This window comes from Bos indicus, chromosome 13 (assembly GCF_029378745.1).
Source record: "Bos indicus isolate NIAB-ARS_2022 breed Sahiwal x Tharparkar chromosome 13, NIAB-ARS_B.indTharparkar_mat_pri_1.0, whole genome shotgun sequence".
Classification (NCBI taxonomy): Eukaryota; Metazoa; Chordata; class Mammalia; order Artiodactyla; family Bovidae; genus Bos; species Bos indicus.
The window spans coordinates 79,164,755-79,184,954 of record NC_091772.1 but is presented as its reverse complement, the minus strand read 5'-3'; positions in this window follow the sequence as shown (position 1 = coordinate 79,184,954).

The window sequence follows — 20,200 nt, the reverse complement described above, 5'->3', positions numbered from 1 at the left end:
CCCTCCAACCCTCCCCCTGCACAGAGGATGGGGTAGACCTCCTAAAGATCAAACCTGCTCATCCGCTCCCTCGTTAGAAACCCCTCTCAGGACTTGCCACTGCTCCCAGGCTCTACCCCAAACGCATGCTGTCATCTTGCCCTGCGGTCTTTCCGAGCTCCCCCTTTGTCGCCCACGTTCCGTCATACTCCGCTGTCTGGTAACGAGACACTGGCCACACTTCCCCTCAGGCCTCACCTCTAAGCATCTGGCCCTACTGCCTTCCGATTCAGTCCTCAAGACTCAGCTCAGTGTTCACCTGCCCCAGGAAGCTTTCCCTGAAGCCCACCCATAGGCTGAGCACCTGTCTGTGTTCCTGTGGCTGTGTTCATCCTGCCATCAACCCCACGACTAGAAATAATCCAGCTACATAACTCTCTCTTTAAAATCTGAGCCACCTCTGTCCTCCCATCCGCAGCCCCGACGCGCACACACACACACATACACACACACGCACGGGACCAGGATATAACCCTCTCTGGATCAGTCCTGCTGGCAACTGATTGTCAGGTGCTCACTGTCTGCCCGACCCAGGGCTGGACACGGGGCTTCCCCGATGGCCCAGTGGTAAGGAATCTGCTTGCAATGCAGGAGACTCAGGAGATGTGGGTTTGGCCCCTGGGTAAGGAAGATCCCCTGGAGAAGGAAGTGGCAACCCACTCAGTTGGTGTGTTGGTGCTTAGATGTCTAATCCACCAACCCCCTCCCAGTATTCCTGCCTGGGAAATTCCATGGACAGAGGAGCCTGGTGGGCTACAGTCCACAGGGTCACAATAGTTGGACACAACTTACTGGGCACACACAAGGGCTGAACACTGAGTCCTCCTCACTACCCTCTGAAGCAGACAATAGTATTATTCCTGATCTGAGCAGTCAGGGACCCGGTCAACACTACTCAGTCACCAAGGGACAAAGTCAGAGGGAGTCAGACCCAAGTCCATCAACCCCCAGTACCTGGCAGAGTCCTTAGCCAACATCTACTGAATCCAAGTGCAGTTCTGGGAGTGAATAAGCAGAATGAAGGTCTCTGTGAAAACGTCTTGCTGAGTGTAGCCTGGGAGGCCCTGTGATAAATCAAGGGAGGGGGCTTGAGCGGCCTCTCCCGCTGCAGTCCCGAGCGCTGCCCTCCCCCACAGCTGCCAGCTCTGTCCTAGCCGCAAGCCCTGCCCTTTATACTTTGAACATCTTTCTCGGGGATCTCCAGGCAGTAGCTGAACCTTGCAGAGATGGCCCCCGAGGGATCTGTGTGGGTGGGAAGGAAAGGTGTCCGACTTCCTACCCTTCCTCCTTGCTATGAGCCATACCTTTGCAGCAACATGTGAGGGTGGGGCGACTCAGAGATGCTTTATGCAGCCAGGATCTTACCAACAGGTATCAGTCAGGACTCTTGCCATCAAACTGAATTTATGAATCTGTACAACCATCTAGTGCAAAATTAACGGCTTCAGGAATGGCTGGATCCAGGAGTTCAAGTGATGCCACTAGAACTCCCATCTTGCCCTCTCTCCCCCTCAGGTTTTAGCCCTGCCTTCCTCTGTGTTGGTCTCAGCATCAAAAAGACTCTCCCAACTCTGGTTGCCAGCAGCTCCCAGTTCGCCTCTTACCCATTCAGCCCATTCCTAGTAGGATTCCTCTTGGCTATTCTTATACAAGTCCCCAAACCAAGTGGCCCGACTTAGGTTTCTCTTGATGCCTGAGCCATCAAGGTAGGTCAGAAACAGAGTGATGTCCGCTGGCCAGGCTTGGGCAATTCGGCCACCCCTACAGTATGTGTGGGCGAGGAGGCCGAGGGGGATTTCGTCCCCACCCAAATTGCCGGATCTGAGGGGAGAGGGGCAGCAGTGTCCCTGCAGGGAATCCAGGCCTTATTTTCAGCAGTGACCGGGCAGAAAAAAATCAACAGACATTTACGACAAAATGTCTTGGTGAAATAAGAAGTCTTTCTTCTGCAGTAAATTTCTCAAGCCTGAGCCCACGCCAGGGACCCCAGGACCCTAGAATTCAGGATTCTCGTGAAGGGGCCCTAAAAAGTGACAATGCACAGGACGCCTGGCTCGTTTATGACGGCGACTTTCCACGCGCCCTCTCATGTGTCTGGCTAAGATGATATCAGAATTCAAAGACTCAGGAGAGCAGAAGCTGTAAAAAATAATCTTCTATTAAGCCCCGCGCCGCCCCAAATGCGGTGGCATTTGGAAGACGAAACCAAGGCCGTTCCTTTGGAGATAGCAGCTATTTTCCAATTGCACTGATAAAAAAGGAAGACATGAAGTAAAGTGACATTTACGTGCTAGGAGAAGCATATTTTCTTTCCTACTCCAAAACCATTTCAGGAGCTGGGGAAGGTGGGGGTCGTTGGTGGATGCCACCCCCACGTCTTTTAGGCTATGGGAGCATCTGGCGGGGGGGTGGGGGGCTGCTAGCCTCAGCAGCTGGGGGGGATTCAGCCTCCATGCCTCGTGCTGCCCACACCCCCACCCCCATCTGCTACTCCGCTCCCCACAGACTGAAATACCAGCCTGTTTCAGCTGAGAAACGTGGAAATCCAGAAAGGCAAGGAGGGGCGGTGGGGAGGAAGGAGAAGCGATGAATCACTTTTGGACGGCTGCCTCATCCGCCTGCCGCGGCAGAGCCCGGTGGGAGGAAGAGCTTGGGAGTCGCAAGGACCCGAGTTCAAAAGATGCCTCCCCTGCAGGCGGGCAAGAGGCCCCAGGCCACTCACCCTGCTGAGCCTCAGTTTCCTCATCTGTACAATGGGGATCGTGCCTCTCATGGGGTCAGTCTAAAGGGTACGCAGCAGCTGGCCCAGGGTGGCCTGAAGTGCGTTGATCGTCTCTTTCTCCTCCTGGAAGGCGGGGCCGCAGTCTCAGTCTCCATCAGCATCGCCCCCTCTGTCTAGACCAGCGCCCATCAGTTCCTGCCCAGGGGCCCTGAGACCCAGCAGCTCAGCTTCCCAGGCCGACTCCTCCCGCTCCCGCAGGCCCTGCTTTGACCTCCAGCACATTCTCCATCCCCAGGCTCCACCCATGCGGGCGGTTGGGTGTTTCTGCCCTCCCCAGGGCTCTTTGTACTCAAGGCCTTCCCTCTCCCACCCCTCCTTCTCCCAGGGTCAGCTCCTTCACATCATTCCTAACCTCTGCTCAGATGTCACTTCCTCCAAGAAGCGCTCCCTGACCACCCTGGTGAAAGCGGCTGTCCACACCTTAGTTGCTTTCTAGCTCATCTCTCAAAAGATGAGCTCGTTTATTTGTTAGCCTGCTTCTCATCCCTCCCCCAGGAGAACACGAGCATTAAGAGGCAGGGGCCGCCCCCGACGTGCTTATCTCCACGTCCTAGGGTCCAGCGGCCTGCCTGGGAGAGTGAGGGAAGGAAGTTGGAGACCCAGCCCTCACCCGACTCTAGAACCTCTGCTCCTGACACCCCGGGGCCTGGGTCTCCCCACCTCCCGCCCCCAGCCCCCCCTCACATACCCCGCCCTCCCCTGGACTCCAGTGCCCGGTTCTTCCCCCATGTAGATGGCTGCCTAACATAAGGCACTCCACCATAGCTCTTCCTCCTTCCGTGTCGTGGGGGCCGGTCCAGCTCGCAGATAACACTTGCACGTCCCGTTCTGAGGGAGCCAGCAAGCGTAATGTCACCCATCTGTCAGATCTGCCTGCCCCCCGAACATCCCCTTCTGGGAACAGACCCCTGTGTCCCCTCAGGAGATCCACCTTGCCCCACCCGTAGCCCCTCGAGCTCTGATGGCATCATGATGACCCCAGCTGCAGGGCTGGACATGTGACTGCATTTGGCCGATAACAAGGGAGCATTTTCAGAGCTACAGTGATTGGCTAGGAATGGTCACGTGTCTCCAGCTGGCGCCACTGACGTGGAATCCAGGACTGTTCCTGCACCTTAATTAGCACAGAGGCACTGTCTCTCTGCCGGAAATGCCAGCCCATTTGGCATCAGGTCAGCCATGGACCTCTCTCTGCTGGGGACCAGGCAATCTGTACCGTCCAGGGCACATGTGACCCTCCCTTCTGAGCTCCAGAGCCACAGGGCCACCCCCAGCTGGACGTCTCAGCTAAGACATCTAACAGACACCTCAAACGCAGGGCTTCCCACACTAAAGTCCCCGCTCCCCACACCAGCTGCCCCTTGTATTCCTCCTGTGTCCCTCAGTGAATGTCATCTCGAAGATAAATATATCTTATATCTCATAGATATAAGTCTGGAGCTGACAGCCGCCTTCCCACCACGGGGGGACAGCCTGACTGAGAATAAAGCCAGCATTCAGGGCAGCAGAGCCCAGAGACAGAGTCTGATGATGCTGCTCGAGCACCTGGATCCAGCTCTACCTGAAGGAGGAAGATTCCACCCCTAAAAATTTCAGTGGCCCAAGCCAATAAATTTCCTTTTGTGCTTAAGCCAGCTGGAGCTGTACTTGTCACCAAAATGGTTCTGACCCATAGAGCATTAGTCAGTCGTGGGGTAGCCGAGACGTGAGGCAGCCAGGGGGACCTTGGGCTGCGTTTGACCCAGAGAAGCAGCACCTGCCCCGGCCCTCCCCCACCCCCCCACACCAGCTCCTGAGCAGTTCTCTGCTAGAGGGACCTGGTCTGCCTGGAGCACCCTGCTGCTCTCTCTCCAAGAATCAGACAGCCTTCAAGTCTTTCGAGGCGAAAAATACATCAGAGGGAGTTAGTAGCATGTCTTTGGAGGAAAAAGACTTGCTCAGCCTTTTTGAAGGTGCAAAGAATTTCCAGCATGCAGGAGGCCTCCCACCTGCCATCCGTTCCCAGGCCTGGATCAGGCATGCCTCTTGGAGGCTGTGTGCACTTAAAATGGTACCTGGGGGGCGGCTGGGGCCCAGTCCAGCTCTCCCAACAGGCAGGTGTTCACCTGAACCCACAGCAGCTAGAGCTCCAGAACAAAGCAGCCCCATGGGGTGCAGCCCAGCTCCCTGAACCCCGCCTTGGAGTAGAAGCAATGGCTGGGGGTGCGAGGCCCCAGAAAAGGCCTCCTCAGTGTCAACTGACAGGTGTCAGGCTCTCAGGAAGAGTGACAGCCTCTAATCCTCCTGGGATCTCTGACTGCAGGCAGACAGACAGTTCTCTCCCTGCTGCTGGGCCCAGGAGGAGGGCCTGGCTGCATGGGGGATGGGCCTGGCGCTGTTTGGTTCTGGACGCCCCTCCTGGCTGCAGCGACACCCGACACTCAAGAGGTGGTCTGCAGACAGGAGGAGAAGCACAGTGCTGCAAGAGTGTGGGCTCGCAAAGACCCAGCCCCAGGTCTGAATCTCGCCCGGCAGGCCAGCCATGGGCCTCTCTCTGCCGGGGACCAGGCAATCTCTACCGTCTAGGGCACGCCCGGCCTGGCCCTCCCTTCTGAGCTCCAGAGCCACAGGGCCACCGCCCAGCTGGACGTCTCGGCTGAGACATCCATCAGACCCCTCAAACACAATGCTTCCCAGACCGAAGTCCCTGCTCCTCACACCAGCTGCCCCTTGTACTCCTCCTGTGTCCCTCAGTGGACGTCCCCTCCAAGCCCTCCTCAAACTGAATTTCTCCCTGATTCCTCTCTCCCCCGCTCACCTCCAGACAACCAGCCTCTCTCCTGTGGGTTCTCCCTCTGAACTCGCTCGCCCCACCAGGACTTTCCAGCCCAGCCTTCTCCTGCCAGGGTTACCTGAGCAGACTCCTGCCAGGCTTCCCTTGCTCACTGCTACCAATTCTCCCCTCAGCAGCCAGACTGATGATCCCCAAACACACACTAAAACTCCCGCAGGGACGATACTTTGCCAGCCCAGCAAGGCTCAGTTCCTCACCCCGGCTTACAAAGCCTTTCCTGACCTGATTTCCAGCCTGGCAAGAAGAAAGTATTCACGTGTTTCCTCTAAACCGGACCAACTTTTTCAGGAAAGGGCCAGATAGTAAATATTTTAGACTTTGTGGGCCATATGGTCTCTGTCGCAACTACCGCGCCTTTGTAGCGGGAAAGCGGCTGCAGGCATTACATAAATGAATGGCGGTGGCCGTGGGCCAATAAAACTTTATTTACAGAAACAGGTGGTGGGCCGGATTTGACCCATGGGCCATAGTTTGCCAATCTCTGCTCTAAAGGGATGAGCTCATTTCTCACCATCTCCACATTTCAGATGCCTCTAGAAAACGGCGACAATAATCCTCACATTGAAGAGCTGGTGAAGGATTTCAAAGAACCCGTCAAGCACCTGGCATAGAGTCTAGAACACAGTAGGCGCTCAGATGGTGATCACTGTCACTAAAACTTATCACGGCTTTCCGTTTCTGCATGTTTAAGCGTCGATCAGGCCTGACTCCAGAGCAAGGTGGTTTTCAGGGTAGAGACCCTCCTTCTCCAAAAGCCTGACGACACCTGGTGCATTTACTTACGTGCTGCAAAACCATATAGCTGAGCACCTACTGTGTACTGGGCACTGGGCTGCATGTTGCTGAGTGATCCCCGTAAATCATGAGGCAATATTCACCCCCCTGAGGCCAAGCTAAAGAAGCGGAGGGAAAACTTCAAGAAATTACTTGTTCAGGAGCATGCCTACTATGTGTCAGGCCTCATGTAGCACCAGGGCTGCCCAGAGGAATGGGAAGCAAGCTCTGCCTCTAAAAAAGGCATGGCCTAAAGAAGCTATTTCCTCTTGACCTTGAGATTTCTCCCTGGCCTTGAAACCAAGTCTCCCACTCAGAGGGAGGAAGAGGCGCACTTCGCCTTGGGTCTCTCCAGGGCTCTGCAGGCCAGGCCTGCGTCCCCTCCATCTCCTTGATGGGGCCTGGGGATCTGATACTGAGTGAATCTGGCTTCTTCCTTTACCCGGGCGGAGCCTTAGCAGGTCCCAGCACTGAGGGTAAGAGGGGAGGGGCGTCCTGGGTCCTGGCTGACTGAAGATTCCACGTTGGTTCACGAACAAGACCTTCTCTCTGGCCTGCATCTTCCAATGACGCCTCTGTACAAATCCCAGCTCACCTCCCATCCAGGCTCCTTTTCATTCACGAGGCGGAGTTCTGGGCTTCTTCCCTAGAGAAATTAAGTGTCTCGTGCAGAGACTGTGCTCCAGTACCCATTCCCCACTCGTCTCTGTGAGAGACAGAACCCCTGCTTCTGTTGGGACACAGGGATGCCCAGTTGGCCACATGGGCAGGGCTGTGTGCCCAAGTGTCGTTCAGCAGGATGCCTCTGGAGGAAGTGGTGCGTGCTTCTTTCGTCTCTGTCTCCCTCCTGCTACTGGGGATGGGGCCTTGCAGTTGAGGGGAGCCAATCTTGGGTTACCCGAATGCGAGGAATACCCGGGGCCTCACAGAGCCTCACCAGGGAAGGCGCCGGGGTCCCCGAGGCCACTGTCCCGGCTCTGGAGGGCCTCACCTAGACTACACGTGATAGACAGACTGCCTTGGCCGAGCTACTGTGCTCCTGGGTTCTTTGTAACCACAGCTGAGTCTGAATCTTAGTTAACGCGTCACACAGACTGGCCTGACGTCCGAACATCTCACCGGTGGCCACAGCGCTGGGCAAACTAAGCAGGAAGTTAGGACTCACTAACCCAACATCCGTGGGACACTTTCTGTGTGCTGGGAACGGAACCAGACGCTGGAGGGGCTACTGAGACGAGTCCACATCCTTGGTTGCCAATTAGTAAGAGGAAAAGAAGAGTACTAATAAAGACACACGGGATACTTTCCATATAACAGACCCATGAGATATGTATGCCCAGTGAGAGCCGCCATTGCGCAGATGTGCAAGCCGAGGTCTAGGAAAATTAGATAATTGCTATGGACTCAACTGTGTGCCCCTAAAATTCACATGTTGAAACACTAAACCCCGATATGACTACATTTGGAGATAAGATCTTCAGGTTTCTTGTTGTTCAGATGCTAAGTTGGGTCTGACTCTTTGAGACCCCATGGATTGTAGCCCACCAGGCTCCTCTGTCCTCCACTATCTCCCGGAGTTTGCTCAAATTTGTGTCCTTTAGGAGGTAATTAAGGTTAAAGGAAACAATAGGGTGGGGTCCTACTCTGGTAGAACTGTGACCTTCTAGAAGAGGAAGAGACAGCCGCCTCTCCGGCCCTCCATGTCCGCCCTGTCCCTTCTCCCCTCCTCTCCATCTCTGTGGTGTCTGCGAGGACACAGGGAGGCAGCCCTCTGTGGGTCAGGAAGGGAGCGCCCGCTGGAACCCAGTCACTCTGGCCCCTGGTCTCAGCCTTCCAGCGTCCAGTGCCGTCTGTTGTTTGAGCCGCCCAGCCTGTGGCTTTTTGTGACGGCAGCCCTCACAGACTGAGACACAAATGCAAAGCCAGGCCATCTGACTCCAAACTCTTCTCCACTCATCCTCCACGAAGACTATAAAGAAGCACATTCCAGGCAGACTAGTCCCAAATGACCGCTGACGTCACCCCAACAAAAGAGAACAGTTCACCTTCACGGGGTCCTCACGGAGAGCCTGTGTTGGGCTTCGTGTTCTCCGGGCATGAGGTCTCTCCTCGCTCGTTACAGCGCCGGGAGGCATGTGCTGCTATAATCGCCGGAGGTCCTGCCCAACTCTGCACCACTGCCTCATTCTAAGCCAGATGGGAACAAGCTCTCACTTGTCCTCTGGGCTGTGAGCGCCTCAAGGCCATGGCCTGTCCCTCACGTGTCCCCTCGTCTCAGCACAGAGTCTGTGGGATGGTGGGCCTTCCAGGCTGTGCTGGGAAAGTGGCTGAATCTATTCCTTTCTACTGGAGAAGGAAATGGCAACCCACTCCAGTATTCTTGCCTGGAGAATCCCAGGGACAGACGAGCCTGGCAAGTTACAGTCCACGGGGTCGCAAGAGTCAGACGCGACTTAGCGACTAAGCCAGCATCACCACCATCCCTTTCTACTTTTTTGTCCATTGCCACCGGCTGTGCACACTTCCTGCTTTTGTGCCCAGCACCTGGCACCCTTTTTCTGACAATATTGCCCTAGTAATGTCTTACGGACTGGCCATCGGAACTCTCCCAAAAAGGTAAAACGTGTGTGTGTGCTAAGTTGCTTCAGTCGTGTCCAACTCTGTGTGACCCCATGGACTGTAGCCTGCCAGGCTCTTCTGTCCATGACACTCTCCAGGCAAGAACACTGGAGAGGGTTGCCACGCCCTCCTCCAGGGCATCTTCCCAACCCAGGGGTCGAACCCAGGTCCCATGTCTCCTGTTCTGGCAGATGGGTTCCCAACCCAGGGATCGAACCCAGGTCCCATGTCTCCTGTTCTGGCAGATGGTTCTTTACCACTGGCATCACCTGGGAAGCCCAAAGTGTTGGCCAAAGCCTAAATTAATCAGAGCATAGCCCTCACCCACCCACACCAGCCACAGGGACAGGGGTTAGGATGAGCCCTTGTGCCAAGGAGGTAGAAGGACATGCCATTCTTTGCCACTTTCTGGGAGCCCGTGAGGATGGATGAGGGGCAGGAGCTGTCGCCTTCTTGCTCCCAGGCAGAGCAAGGGACTGAAGCCAGCACAGAGGAGAGCGGCTCGCTGTGACAGTGGGAAGCTAAGGTTCTGCCCACAGGTGTGTCTCTGAAGACGGACCTAGCCCTGGGTTTTCCTTTCACCCACCAATACATTTTCTCTCCCTCTCTCTTTTTCTGCTTAAGTCATTTTTGAGACCAAAAGTGTTCAAATGGGGCACGTTGTATGGGGCCTGTCTCCTACTTTCAATAAATTCCAACTTACCTTTTCAGGAAAAAACTCCCCTCATCTCCATGACTCTTTTTCCAAGGCTGGTTGGTCCATACAGATGGTTTCAGCATCCGGTGTTCGTCCCGTTCATTCACAATAGTGTTATAAGGTCGCTTCAAGGAGGAGGATCAAATACGACAGCATCGATTGCCTGAAGAACCGGCGCTAGGACTGGGTCTCAGCCTGTCTCACGTCATATTTAGATTCAGATCTCTGTGTCTCATTATTTTAAGGAGACCACAAGTTCCACGAGGAAAGCATGCCCTTTGAATGTAACAAATGACAACGAATGCCGGAGGGGGCCTGGACTCTGGCGAGAGGCTGTGAACGCAGAGGATAAAAAAAGGTCATTGTCTTCTCCAAGGAGGACGCGAAAGCGGAACAATTGCACCGATAAAAGAACGTCCCGACAGGGTGCTTCTCGGTCGCAGGTTACCGAGAAAGGCGACTCGCACTGGCTAGCTACATCGAGACCTGTTTCCCGCGAGTGAAAGTGCAGGTAAGATCCGGCCTCCGGGCTGGACGGTCCCGAGGTTTAACAACGCCCCCTGTGACCAGGTGTCTGCTATTTCTCAGCTCTGCCATCTCAGCAATATCTTCAGCAAGGCTGCCTGCATCGCACACGTACACCTTTCTACAGCTGCATCCAACCCGAGGGTCCAACCCAGACTTGCCCATGAGTGTCCAGGAGTCTGCAGGGGAGGCGTGGGTCGGCGGGGGCCTGCTGCAGGGTCGGGGGCACTGAATGCAGCAGTGCACCATGGGACTTTTGAAGGAGGTCACCGCTGTCTTCATTAGCTCCACCATAGTTTGGCCTCAGGTCAAACAACAGGGAGGGAACACAGCCCCACCCATCAACAGAAAACTGGATTAAAGATTTACTGAGCATGGCCCTGCCCATCAGAAGAAGACTCAGTTTCCCCCTCAGTCAGTCTCTCCCATCAGGAAGCTTCCATATGCCTCTTACCCTTCTCCATCAGAGGGCAGAAAGACTGAAAATAATCACAGAAAACTAACCAATCTGATCACATGGACCACAGCCTTGTATAACTCAATGAAACTATGAGCCATGCCATGTGGGGCCACCCAAGATGGATGGGTCATGGTGGAAGTTCTGACAAAACGGGGTCCACTGGAGAAGGGAATGTCAAACCACTTCAGTATGCTTGCCGTGAGAACCCCATGAATAGTATGAAATGGCAAAAAGATAGGACACTGAAAGATGAACTCCCCAGGTCAGTAGGTGCCCAATATGCTGCTGGAGAGCAGTGGAGAAATAACTCCAGAAAGAATGAAGAGATGGAGCCAAAGCAAAAACAATGCCCAGTTGTGGGTATGACAGCTGATGGAAGTAAAGTCCGATGCTGTAACAAGCAATATTGCATAGAAACCTGGAATGTTAGGTCCATGAATCAAAGCGAATTGGAAGTGGTCAAACAGGAAATGGCAAGAGTGATCATCGACATTTTAGGACTCAGCGAACTAAGATGGACTGCAATGGGTGAATTTAACTCAGATGACCATTATATCTACTACTGCAGGCAAGAATCCCTTAGAAGAAATGGGGTGGCCATCATAGTCAACAAAAGAGTCCGAAATACAGTACTTGGATGCAATCTCAAAAACAACAGAATGATCTCTGTTCGTTTCCAAGGCAAACCATTCAATATCACAGTAATCCAAGTCTATGCCCCAACCAGTAACGCTGAAGAAGCTGAAGTTGAATGGTTCTATGAAGACCTACAAGACCTTCTAGAACTAACACCCAAAAAAAAGATGTCCTTTTCATTATAGGGGACTGGAAAGCAAAAGTAGGAAGTCAAGAAATACATGGAGTAACAGGCAAATTTGTCCTTGGAATACAGAATGAACCAGGGCAAAGTCTAATACAGTTTTGCCAAGAGAACACACTGGTCATAGCAAACACCCTCTTCCAACAACACAAGAGAAGACTCTACACATGGCCATCAATAGATGGTCAATACCAAAATCAGATTGATTATATTCTTTGCAGCCAAAGATGGAGAAGCTCTATACAGTCAGCAAAAACAAGACTGGGAGCTGACTGTGGCTCAGATCATGAACTCTCTATTGCCAAATTCAGACTTAAATTGAAGAAAGTAGGGAAAACCACCAGGCCATTCAGGTATGACATAAATCAAATCCTTTATGATTATAGAGTGGAAGTGAGAAATAGATTCAAGGGATTAGATCTGATAGACAGAGTGCCTAAAGAACAATGGTCAGAGGTTCATGACATTGTACAGGAGGCAGGGATCAAGACCATCCCCAAGAAAAAGAAATGCAAAAGGCAAAATGGTTGTCTGAGGAGGCCTTACAGATAGCTGTAAAAAGAAGAGAAGCAAAAGGCAAAGGAGAAAAGGAAAGATATACCCATTTGAATGCAGAGTTCCAAAGAATAGCAAGGAGAGATAAGAAAGCCTTCCTCAGTGATCAATGCAAAGAAATAGAGGAAAACAACAGAATGGGAAAGACTAGGGATCTCTTCCGGAGAAGGCAATGGCACCCCACTCCAGTACTCTTGCCTGGAAAATCCCATGGATGGAGGAGCCTGGTGGGCTGCAGTCCATGGGGTGGCTAAGAGTCGGACACAACTTAGCGACTTCACTTTCACTTTTTCACTTTCATGCATTGGAGAAGGAAATGGCAACCCACTCCAGTGTTCTTGCCTGGAGAATCCCAGGGGCAGGAGAGCTTGGTGGGCTGACGTCTATGGGGTCACACAGAGTCGGACACGACTGAAGTGACTTAGCAGCAGCAGCAGCAGAGATCTCTTCAAGAAAATTAGAGATACCAAGGGAACATTTCATGTAAAGATGGGCACGATAAAGGACAGAAATGGTATGGACCTAACAGAAGCAGAAGATATTAAGAAGAGGTGGCAAGAATACACAGAAGAACTATACAAAAAAGATCTTCACTATCCAGATAACCATCATGTGGTGATCACTCATCTAGAGCCAGACATCCTGGAATGCAAAGTCAAGTGGGCATTAGGAAGCATCACTATGAACAAAGCTAGTGGAAGTGATGGAATTCCAGCTGAGCTATTTCAAATCCTGAAAGATGATGCTGTGAAAGTGCTGCACTCAATATGCCAGCAAATTTGGAAAACTCAGCAGTGGCCACAGGACTGGATAAGGTCAGTTTTCATTCCAATCTCAAAGAAAGGTAATGCCAAAGAATGCTCAAACTACTACACAATTGCACTCATCTCACAGGCTAGTAAAGTAATGCTCAAAATTCTCCAAGCCAGGCTTCAACAGTATGTGAAGCATGAACTTCCATAGGTTCAAGCTGGATTTAGAAAAGGCAGAGGAACTAGAGATCAAATTGCCAACATCTGCTGGATCATCGAAAAAGCAAGAGAGTTCCAGAAGAACATCTACTTCTGCTTTATTGACTATGCCAAAGCTTTTGACTGTGTTCAGTTCAGTTCAGTTCAGTCACTCAGTCATGTCCGACTCTTTGCGACCCCATGAATCACAGCACGCCAGGCCTCCCTGTCCATCACCAACTCCCGGAGTTCACTCAAACTCACGTCCATCGAGTCAGTGATGCCATCCAGCCATCTCATCCTCTGTTGTCCCCTTCTCCTCCTGCCCCCAATCCCTCCCAGCATCAGAGTCTTTTCCAATGAGTCAACTCTTCACATGAGGTGGCCAAAGTACTGGAGTTGCAGTTTAGCATCATTCCTTCCAAAGAAATCCCAGGGCTGATCTCCTTCAGAATGGACTGGTTGGATCTCCTTGCAGTCCAAGGGACTCTCAAGAGTCTTCTCCAACACCACAGTTCAAAAGCATCAATTCTTCAGCGCTCAGCCTTCTTCACAGTCCAACTCTCACATCTATACATGACCACTGGAAAAACCATAGGCTTGACTAGACGGACCTTTGTTGGCAAAGTAATGTCTCTGCTTTTGAATATGCTGTCTAGGTTGGACATAACTTTCCCTCCAAGGAGTAAGCGTCTTTTAATTTCATGGCTACAGTCACCATCTGCAGTGATTTTGGAGCCCAGAAAAATAAAGTCTGACACTGTTTCCACTGTTTCCCCATCTATTTCCCATGAAGTGATGGGACCAGATGCCATGATCTTCGTTTTCTGAATGTTGAGCTTTAAGCCAACTTTTTCACTCTCCACTTTCACTTTCATCAAGAGGCTTTTTTGACTGTGTGGATCACCACAAACTGTGGAAAATTCTGAAAGAGATGGGAATACCAGATCACCTGACCTATCTCCTGAGAAATCTGTATGCAGGTCAGGAAGCAACAGTTAGAATTGGACGTGGAACAACAGACTGGTTCCAAATCGGGAAAGGAATGTATATTGTCACCCTGCTTATTTAACTTATATGCAGAGTACATCATGAGAAACACTGGGCTGGAAGAAGCACAAGCTGGAATCAAGATTGCTGGGAGAAATATCAATAACCTCAGATATGCAGATGACACCACCTTTATGGCAGAAAGTGAAGAAGAACTAAAGAGCCTCTTGATGAAAGTGAAAGAGGAGAGTGAAAAATTTGGCTTAAAATTCAACATTCAGAAAACTAAGATCATGGCATCTGGTCCCGTCACTTCAAATAGATGGGGAAAGAGTGGAAACAGTGTCAGACTTTATTTTTGGGGGCTCCAAAATCACTGCAGATGGTGACTGCAGCCATGAAATTAAAAGATGCTTGCTCTTTGGAAGAAAAGTTATGACCAACCTAGATAGCATATTAAAAAGCAGAGACATTACTTTGCCATCAAAGGTCCGTCTAGTCAAGGCTATGGTTTTCCTAGTGGTCATGTATGGATGTCAGAGTTGGACTATAAAGAAAGCAGAGCGCCAAAGAATTGATGCTTTTGAATTGTGGTTTTGGAGAAGACTCTTCAGAGTCCCTTAGACTGCAAGGAGATCCAACCAGTCAGTCCTAAAGGAGATCAGTCCTGAATATTCGTTGGAAGGACTGATGCTAAAGCTGAAACTCCAGTACTTTGGCCACCTGATGCGAAGAGCTGACTCATTTGAAAAGACCCCGATGCTGGGAAAGATTGAAGGCAGGAGGAGAAGGGGACGACAGAGGATGAGATGGTTGGATGGCATCACCGACTCAATGGACATGCGTTTGAGCAAGCTCTGGGAGTTTGGGAATTGGTGATGGATAGGGAGGCCTGACGTGCTGCGATCCATGGGGTCGCAAAGAATCAGACATCCCCGAGCGACCGAGCTAAAATGAACGAGGGTCCAAACAAGATGCACACTGATTGGACACCCTAGGTCACATGCTGCCTGCGAACCAATGCCTGGGAATGAAATAGACGGTGCGGATCCTGTAAGCCAATCAGGGCCCAGCACTGGGCCCAGGGGGTGGAGTCAGCTTTCCACAAAGCGCTGGCTGAATGGAGGCAGGGTATGTACCGGAAGGAGCTTCAAGGAGCTCCAGGGAGGTGGGAAGGAAGGAAGGGCTGGTGGCAGACTCCCACTGTCTGCTCTCAGAAGTGGGAATCGGAGCAGACTGCCCTGAGCGGACTCGGAAGCCTTTCCTCCTGCCTCCATCACTGGGCTGCGCTCGTGTCCAGCGCTCAGGATTTCCCCGTGGACTCCTCGGCAGCAGAAGCTGGCCTGACGTTTCTGAACTGCTTCCTAGCGCCTGGATCCATAGTACCCCGCGTTTGCTGTTCATTGTCTCATTTAACCACTGCCTCGGGAATGGAAGCCTGGAGAGCCAAAGCGCCCTGCCCAAAGTTGTTGGCCTGAGCTGAAAAGTGAACCGCACCTTGTAGTCCTTAGTTCCTTACTTGGAGAGGTTTAGGCACCCCCGTGTGCTGAGTGCCTGGCTGGGAGATGGGCCTTCAGGGTAGACAGAAAATAGAAGACACCTCTCCACCGAGCATCACATTGTGTTTAAAATAACCCCACACAGTTCACAAGGGCTGCCACCAGAGCCCTCTGCAAATACCCAAGTCGGCGATCTCTGTTGCCTTATTTCATTTCTCTGCAAACTGCAGGAAAATGTAACTGAAGCATCCGCTTCAGGCCTCATGATGCTCTGAATTAAAGTGAATTCTGCCACGAAAAAACTCGACACCGTGCCACACTGTTACGAGCACAGCGACATTAGCCATTGCTTTCTAGAATCTGCAGAATCAACACAGTTACTGATTTTGGGGGGAGAAGGGGGCATATTTCACCAGCCGGGTCACCTGAGGACAGGTGTGCAGAGCACGGGGGGCTCCGTAGAGCCCGAGGCAGCCCTCTGGCTGGTCCTGTGTTCTCTACCGAGTTCCCCTCTCTCCCATCTGCTAGAAGTGTCAGTTAGCTCCCTGGGCTTGGAGAAGCTCTCAGCTGCTCTGCCTCAGCTGGGTCCACACCTTCTCCTCTGCAGTCTGCAGGCGAGGGTTCCAAGAAGTCCTTTCTCCACTCGGGTAAGTCCCTTCTCTGATGGGTCGGGGCCAAGGTAGGGCAAGGGTAGGTGGGGGAGACAATGAGGAAGGAGTCACATGGGGCCCGTCGCCACCTAACAGAGCAGGGCACTTGGCATTGGAAGCCCACGGAAGCTTTGAGTCTGGACGTTTCCACTTCTCCCGCCTTCTTGACTGTGTGAATGAGTTGCCTGGTGCTCTCCTGGAAGCAGCTGCCCCACTTTCCTCTGAACCCCTGGAGCCCTTCGTCAGCCTTGCCTCCTGGAACTTTGGTTCTTCCCGTCACATCAGCTCCACTCCATCAAATTCACCCCCAGTTCACCTCTGCCTACAGAGGCCTCTGAGGAGAAGCAGCCTGGCACAGCTGGCCCACAGAAGCAGGAGGAATGTACCTCGGGACTCTGGAGCGGGGGCCCCATGGGAGCCGTGTGGCTTAAGCATTGAACTTCCTAGTCCTGAGTGTCATCCATAACCTGAGGACAAAGGTGGCACCTACTCCCCTGGAGGTGCACCCCCCATTCCTCTCTGACATGGACATAAACTTCAAGCCCCCTTGGAGCAAGGCTGCCACCCCTAACACCCTCCCACACCCAATTCTGGAGCTGCCATAGATATATCTCAAAAAGATATCATGAAGATCCATGAGCATGTAAAATGTTTACCAGGGACTTCTTGGGTGGCTCAATGGTAAAAAAAAAAACAAACAAACAAAACTTGCTTGCTAATGCAGGAGATGCAGGTTCGATCCCAGGGTTAGGAAGACCCCCTGGAGAAGGAAATGGCAACTCACTCCAGTATTCTAGCCTGGGAAATCCCATGGACAGAGGGGCCTGGCAGGCTATAGGCCATGGGGTTGCAAGAGTCAGACACAACTTAGCTACTAAACAACAACAAAATGTTAACCACAATGTCGACCTCAGAAGCATCCAGCACAGAGCCACAATTACTATGGCCTGATGATGCTCAATTTTCAATATCTCTGTGCCTCAGTTTCCTCATCTGTAAAATGGGAACAGTAATAACACACTCTCAAGAGGTTTAAATGAGCTGCTGTAGGAAAAACACTTAGCACAGTGTCTGGCCCATAAAAAAGACTCGGTAACTGTTGGTTACTACACAGTTAAATATTAAAACTAAATAACCAAGAGGCAGTGGGGCATGGTGAGAACAACTGATCTGTAATTTCACTTAGTCCAAGTCCAGTTTTTACCACTTATTAGTTCCTAGTAGAGAAGTTCTCCACCTGCTCTGAGCCCAGTCTCTTCTTCAAATGGAGATAATGATTGTGTAGGTTCATAGGGTTGCTGGGAGGATTCATAAATTTTAAATGCCTCACTGTGCAAAATCCAGTTACCATAGCAGGTCTGGCTGCTAGCCTTTAAAATATCACTTACAAAGTTGGCCCTCAGCGGCATCGGGGAAGGTGTATTTCAGGAAGGCTTCCACCATTCCGTAGTAAGAAGAGCTAAGCTATTTGTACTGACAGTGTGGTTTCTACTCAACACCTGCTTCCCTTCTGGGAAACTTGTTACATGCCAGGTGCTGAGGGCCTATTTTCCAGCCCCAGTAAAGACCCTGGGCGCTGAGTCTCTAATGAGTCTCCCTGGTAGGCGACACTGTGCGTGTGTTATCACAGCTAATTGCTGGAGAAGTTCTGCTGGTCCTGTGACTCCCTGGCGGAGGGCTCTGCACACTTCTGCCTGGTTGCCCTTGGACTTCACTGCATGCGCCTTTTCCCTTGTGGATTTCCCTCTGCATCATTTTGCCATAAGAAGTCATAGCCATGAGTTCATCTATATGCTGAATCCTCTTAGCAAACCATCATTCCTAGGGGTGACCTTAGGGAGACCCAATCCACATAGTACCTGCCCCAGGGTTAGTGCTCAGGAAGTAGAGTCCTCAGATATAAGTTCCCTGGGGTAGTCATGGGCTCAATGTCCTTAACTGTAAGAATCAAACAGGAGGGACTCCCCTCATGGCCCAGTGGCTAAGACTCTGAGCTCCCAATGCAGGGGGCTGGGGTTTGATCACTGGCTAGGGAACTAGATCCTATATGCTGCAACTAAGATTCAGTGTAGCCAAATAAATAATTTAAAAAAAAAAAAAAGAAGAAGAAATGAGAGACTCCTCTCCTCAAAAAGTAACTTGTTTTCCATTTTTTAAAAAAAAGTTCAAAAAGATATTTATTGGCATGAACCCAGAACTTACAAGAGTGGCAAGAACAAAGATATGCAGTCAGGAGAGTATTTACAGCCTCTTTCATCTCAAATTCTAAAGAAAATTCTATCAGCTTCGCTTTTGCTCTCTGGGAAGGAAACTTGTCTGATTGGCTATGGGGCTTTTTGATTGGACTAATCAATAAGGGAGATAAAGTGAGGAGGGGTGAGTGGGGGTTCCAGTGGGAAAGGAGAGAACTGCCAAGGGGAGAAAGGGATAGATTTGGGAAATCAGGAGAGGGGTCAGAATCAAAGAGCTGGGAGCTTCTCTGGCGGCCCAGTGGTTAAGACTGCACTTCGTCATGTAGGGGATGAGGGTGAACCCTCATCCCCCGAACTCCCCAACTCCCTGGTTTGGGAGTTAAAATCTCACATGCCTGGAAGCCAAAAAAACAAAAGTTAACTCAGAAGCAATATTGTAAGACTTTAAAAATGGTCCACATCAAAAAATCTTTTTAAAAATTCAAAGAGCCCATGAAGGTTGAATTAGAGATCCTTTTGTTTCTTTAATTTTGTTTAAATGTGGTAGATAAAGAGAAGAAAATAACTTTTTGGCAGCCATTGTGTATTGAAGGACAAAGAATTGGGAAAGAACTTACACATACAAGGCACAAGATCAGAATTTCTTATGGGAAAGAACCTGCAGCAGGTTCTTTGAGGGCAAACATCTCCCAGTAGATTCTGGAATTAAAGACAAATTAATCACATATGCATAAGATGGGCTCCTGAAGACTCCTAAGATTAGAAAAGAATGAACAGCCACACTCTCCAAAGGAGACAGACAACCATCAAGGCAGAAGATTAATTTATGCAAATAAAAGGCATAAAAGATTATTTGAAGAGGTACTTCACAAAGAAGGAATCTGAAATGGCTACAAACATACGAAAGGGAGCTGAGCTGCCGTACTTATCAAGAAGACACAAGTTGAAACCACACAGCAATACCAGTGGGCACCCTCCTGAAAGGTTGATGTGAAAACATCATGCGTTAGCAAAGAAGTGAAACAGCTGGGATGCCAGATACAGCTGCTTGTAGAGAGAGAATAAGTGGGTACAACTACTTTGCAAAACTATTGAGCAGTAGCTTCTGAAGCTAAACATATGTATAACTTACAACCCAGCAATTCTGCTCCTTGGAACATACCCAGCAGAAATGTGAACATATGTTCACCAAACACATGGGCAAGAATGTTCATAGCACTATTCATAAGTAGTCTCAAATGAAAACACACCCCAAAAACTCATCAACAGAATAGATGACGGTTTCAGGTAGGGCTGGATCCAGTATTATAAACGATGTCATTGAGAATCTGCCTCCTGTATTTTGACACTGCCTTCCCCTCCGCCCCTCCTGGGTTTCATCCTTCGAGAGGCTATCTGCCTGTGGCAACCCCAGCAGATCCACACTTGCAGCTTTTACTCCAGCTTTAGAAAGAACCATTTTTTCTTTCTAAATGAAAAAAATTTCTCTTCATAATGAAAGAGAAGTGGCAGAAACAAGTCTCCTTTAGCCTCCGTGGGCCACGGGCTAACATCTGACCAAATCCCTGAAATCCAGGAAGGGAATGTGGTACTTATCCAACCGTGGGTCAGACCTTCCCCCTGGAGCCTGCGATAGGGAAGGTCAGTGCCATCCAAACCTCATAACCTGAGGATGTGAAGGGAGAAGCCCCCTGCAAAGGAAAACAAGGGCGCTGTTACCCTATTACCAGCACAGCGAGGAGAGGAAAGTGAGCAGGTCAAAACCATGGCCACGGACTTCCCTGGTGCTGGGGATAAGAATCCGCTTGCTAGTGT